Raw genomic sequence first — 6000 nt, forward strand, 5'->3', positions numbered from 1 at the left:
TGATTTGCTTTACTGCTTTTAAAAAAATACAATCAGGCTTCCAAAATCTTTTTTGCCTCCTAATTTCTCAACAATGGTAGGTCTTGACCTTAATTTCTCATTAGTATATATGTATTAGTTAATTTTATCATGCTCTTGTAAAATATCTGATAAAAGATATTTAAAGAAGTATGGTTTTATTTTGGATTAGAGTTTGATTGGATATGATCATATGATCCTGGGATGGCATAGCAGCAGATGTGAGATGGAGCTGGTATCAACAATCAGGAAAAGGGGAATGCTGGTATTTAACATGACGTGTGTGTGTGTGTGTGTGTGTGTAAAGTCTGTCCATATTCTTGGTTTGCATGTGCCTATGGGAAGATGAGTACCCATGTATATGTGTGCGTGTGGAGGCCACAAGTTCAAACCAAGTGCCCTCAATTCTTTAATTGCTCCAAACCTTATTTTGGGGGACAGGCTAGGCTGTCTTCCAGTGAGCCCAGATACCTGACTGTACCCATTTTCTCTTGATATCAGAGTTTCCAGATGCTTTTCACTGCACTGGGCTACGTATATGGGTGCTGGGATGTAAACTTGGGTCTGCATTCTTGTGAAAGCATTTACTAACACAGTCATTTCTCCAGTCTTATTATTTTCCTCTTTATATTTAGTCTGGGGACTGTTACTCATGAATTGGTGCTACCCAAACTTGAGGTGGTTCTTTCCAGCTTATTTAACCTACTGAACAAGCTCCTGTAGAGAATGCACAGAGGTTTGTCACTTATGTGGGTCTATGTACTGTCAAATGTGTGCAAATATTTTATGTGGTGTGAGGCCCTTGTGGAAGGATTAGTGCCATTATTAAATAAATCTTCCTGTAAGTCTTTCTCTCCTTTTCTCTTCCTCTTCCTTCTCCAGCTCCCCCCCCCCATGCATACTTCTCTGAATACATATTAGGGGAAACCGCTGTGCACACAGTGAGATAATGACTATGTTCAGATCTGAAAGGATGCCCTCCCCAGAAGTCAATCATGTTAGCACCACTGCTTCAGGCTTGCCATCTCACAACTTGGAAAAAACAACTCTATCTTGCCACCCAATTTTATAGATTTTATTGGCGTTCTTACAATTATTAAGATATTCTTGATTGAAAATTTATATTCACATTGTAAATAAATATGGCTACTTATCAATCATACCTCTCTATGCTAATTTAAAAAGGCAAGAGCTTTACCAAGTAATGCCACTGTATTTGGGATTGTACTTCTCTAGTTCTATAGGAACACTCAAAGTTCTACAGGCAATTCCAGGTCGCTTTAAGAAAGGTAACTTGAGGACAACATTAGGTGTTAGAAAATTTTATATCACTCTATTTAGAAGTCAGGATTAGAGTTAATTTATGTTTTATATAAGATGTCTTGTGTTTTTTATACATAAACAACCGGATTGATAGATCTAGAAATAATAATGTTAAAATAGAATGTGGAAATTGGAATCAGACCAATCTGAATTCAAATTCCAATCATGCTTATTTACCACCTGTGTGCCCTTCATGATAATTCCTATCAACTTTACTTTCAAAAAATAAATTAAAATGTCCTCTTTCAGAGAAATATTAGGAAGTAAATGTGATGTTGCAGGTGACCTTGTTGCCTGACTGGTTATAGGTACTCCAAATGAAATGAATGAGATGTATGTTTATTTCTTTCTTGAGATATGTGTTAACTTCCTTTTGCCTTACTATTCTTATGCAGTCTTCATTTTAATATTAATGTTTTAATATGATCATGTGTGTGCCTATATCAATTCTTATATTAGCTGTGCCATTTGTTTGTGTGCAAGAGAACGTGAATTAACTTAAAGTGTAGGACAACCCAAAATAATCAGAGCCATAAACTCATGTCCCAGAATTGAGTTCAAACCTGGACAAGCCCACACAAAATTAAAAGAATGAAGCAAAATAAAGAACACAACCTTCTTGTTCTACTCTGTTCATACTTATATTTCCAAACATCATGTGAATGGTGGTATTATTTGAGTAAAACAATGTTTTTCAGCCACTCCAAAAGCTGGTTGACAATAAGTAGTTCCTCGAAGGTAAGTGTCTCTCCAGTAGCATTGTTCACTATAATATGTGTTCAAAACTCAGGAGTGATTTGTAAGATTGTTCCCTGCAGGGAAAAAAAAAAGGTGATATTGATGCCATGTAGCTAATGTGGAAAGGGAAAAAAATGCTCTCAAACCAGTGAAATGAAATGATGAACATATCACCACTTTTCATTTTTCCTCTGAGTGAAAGATTCACTTCGTAGCACAGCATTCTGCTACCCTGATATGATCTAGCAGACATATAAGAGAAGAAAAAAAGCATAGGTTTTCATAGAAAGAGTTTACTAGTTTTTATAAGAATTTATTCAGTAAAACAAAACATTTGATTAAAAAAACAGCTGTGCCAAGTCCCTTCTTATGAAAATTAGTGAGCTAAGGCCAGCAGAATTTCCTGTCCATCTTCAACATGCGATTCAGGCAATAATGTTTTTATTCCTAGGTTAATAAAGAGAAGCCAAGGGTCAAGCGAATTATAGTTTCTCATGATAATGCCTCATGCCAACAGCACAAGTTAGCCCAAAATCTCATTAAAGTGTTGTTCATTTTAGTTTGCAAGGGTAGCAGAACGCTAGCAGGATTTATTTTAAGGATTTAAGAGCCAAACAAACAGGAACAACAGCAAACTTGTCTTCCTCCAAGGTCAATAGAGAAGCCTTTGCCTGTCCACATCTGTGGCTGAGAGGCAGGGCTGTATACCACGTCATAACAGAAAGTCTGAATTCTACTGCTTGAGTTTAAACTCTTGCACACATATACTCTTTAAATGTTTTTTTTTTAAGTTAAATTTTTCCTTTGGCATTCTCACACAGGTGTCCAAATTTTTCCACCTAAATGGCTTTTTATTTATAAAGTTGCCTTTGATAGTCTCACACACATATAGAATCATTGTTATTACTCATATCTCCATTTGATTATCTCCATCAATCCCTGCTGACCTCCTCTTAAGAATCATTTTCTTCCAACTTCACATTTTTCGTTTTGTTTTCTGATACAATTAGTTTAAAGAGGGTGAGCACTGTGGACATGTGTTTCAAATTATCTGTCCAGAGCATGGTGGGCTCTCCCATGGCTGCAATTGAAGATAATGACTCTCCTCTTCAAGAATTTTTAAGTAGCCAATAGCACAACAGAGAGCTAGGGACATCGTGGGCCCTCTTCCACCCAAAACTGGTTATTGACAGAGTCAGTCTTTGTTCAGGTTTAGTACAGGTATCTTCATTCTTTAATTATTTTTTCTTATTTTATGAATTATTATTGATCTGTACATTTGTCTCTGCTCCCCTCGCTGCTTCTTCCCTCTCCTTCAACCCTCTTCCAAGGTCTCAGGTTCCGAATTTATTCAGGAGATCTTGTCTTTTTCTACTTACCATGTAGATTAGATCTATGTATGTCTCTCTTAGCATCCTCATTGTTGTCTAGGTTCTCTGGGATTGTGATTTGTGGGCTGGTTTTTATTTGCTTTATGTTTAAAAACCACTTATGATAATTGTCTTTCTGAGTCTGGGTTACCTCACTCAAAATGATGTTTTCTAGCTCCATCCATTTTCCTGCAAAATTCAAGATGTTCTTATTTTTTTATGCTGTGTAGTACTCTATTATGTAAATGTACCACATTTTCCTTATCCATTCTTCAGTCTAAGGGCATTTAGGTTGTTTCTAGGTTCTAGCAATGACAAATAATGCCGCTATAAATAAAGGCTGAGCACATGTCCTTGTGGCACGACTGAACATCTTTTGGAAATATACCCAAAAGTAGTATTATTGGATCTTGAGGAATGTTGTTTCCTAATTTTCTAAGGAATCAATCACCAGACTGATATCCAAAGGGGCTGTACCAGTTTACATTCCCACCAGCAATGCAGGAGTGTTCCCTTTACCCCACAACGTCTCCAGCATAAGTTGTCATCAGTGTTTTTGATCTTGGCCATTCTTATAGGTGTAAGACAGAATCCCAGAGTTGTTTTGATTTGCATTTCTCTGATGACTAAGGATGTTGAACATTTCCTTAAGTGTCTTTCAGCCACTTTAGATTCCTCTGTTGAGAGTTCTCTGTTTAGGTCTGTACTTCATTTTTTATTGGATTATTTGAGGTTTTTTTGTTATAATGTTTATTTTTATTTATTTATTTTTTGCTTTATAAATAATACCATTCAAAATTTCCACCTCCTTCCACTTCCCCACCCACACTCCCCCTCCAGTTCTACAAGAGGGCAGGGTATCCTGCCCTGTGGGAAGTCCAAGGACCTAATTCAGGCCTAGGAAGGTGTGCATTCAAACAGATTAGGATCCCAAAAAGCCAGTACATGCAGCAGAATCAAATCCAGTGCCATTATCATTGACTTCTCAGTCAGCCTCCATTGTCAGCCACATTCATATAGTCCAGTTTGATCACATGCTCATTCAGTCCCAGTCCAGCTGGCCTTGGTGAGCTCCCCTTAAATCAGTCACACCGCCTCAGTGGGTGGACAAACCCCTCGTGGTCTTGACTTCCTTGCTCATCTTCTCCCTCTTTCTGCTCTTCAACTAGACCTTGGGAGCTCAGTCCAGTGCTCCAGTGTGGGTCTCTGTCTCTATCTCCGTCCATTGCCGGACGAAGGTTCTATGGTGGTATTCAAGATATTCATCTGTGTGGCTATGGACAAGGTCAGTTCGGGCACCCTCTCCTCTCTTGCCCTAGGACCTAGTTGGCAGAAAGAGAACTTGCAAATTAACAAGATCAGAAATGAAAAGCAGGACATAACCACAGACAATGAAAAAATTCAGAAAATCATTAGGTCTTACTACAAAAGCCTGTATGTCACAAAATTGGAAAATATAAAAGAAATGGACATTTTTTAGATAAGTACCACAGACCAAAATTAAATCAAATCCAGATGAACAATTTAAATAGACCTATAAGTTGCGAGGAAATAGAAGCTGTCATCAAAAACCTCCCAAAAAAAAAAAAAAAAAGTCCAGGACCAGATGCCAGATGGTTTTAATTCAGAATTCTACCAGAACTTCCAAGAAGGGCTAATACCTATACTCCTTAATGTGTTTCACATAATAGAAACAGAAGAGTCATTTCCAAACTCTTTATGAAGCTATAGTTACCCTGATACCAAAACCACACAAAGACTCAACCAAAAAAGAGGATTACAGACCAATCTCACTCATGAACACTGACACAAAAATTCTCAATAAAATAGTGGCAAACCGAATCCAAGAACACATCAAAAAACATTATCCATTATGATTAAGTAGGCTTCCTCCCAGAGATGCAGGACCGATTCAACATATGAAAAATCTTATCAATGTAATCCGTCATATAAATAAACTGAAAGTAAAAACCATATGATCATTTCATTAGATGCTGAAAAAGCATTTGATTATTTGTTCTTTTGATGCCCAATTTCTTGAGTTCTTTGTATATTTTGGAGATCAGACCACTGTCTGATGTGGGGTTAGTAAAGATCTTTTTTCCATGCGGTAGGCTGTTGTTTTGTCTTGTTGACCATGTCCTTTGCTATACAGAAGCTTTTCAGTTTCAGGAGGTCCCACGTATTAATTATTTCTTTCAGTGTCTGTGCTACTGGGGTTATATTTAGAAAGTGGTCTCCTGTGCCAATGTGTTCAAGTGTACTTCCCACTTTCTCTTCTATAAGCTTCAGTGTGGCTGGCTTTATGTTGAGGTCATTAATCTATTAGGACTTGAGTGTTGTGCATGGTGATAGATATGTGTCTAATTTTATTCTTCTACATGGGATTTTTCCAGCTTCTTTATGTACGCATTTAGTGCTATGAACTTTGCTTTTTACACAACTTCCATTGCATCCCATAAATTTGCATATGTTGTATGACCATTTTCATTGAATTTTAGGAAGTCTTTAATTTCTCCCTTTGTTTCTTCCTTGATCCATTGATGATTCA

This window comes from Chionomys nivalis, chromosome 21, assembly GCF_950005125.1.
Source record: "Chionomys nivalis chromosome 21, mChiNiv1.1, whole genome shotgun sequence".
NCBI lineage: Eukaryota > Metazoa > Chordata > Mammalia > Rodentia > Cricetidae > Chionomys > Chionomys nivalis.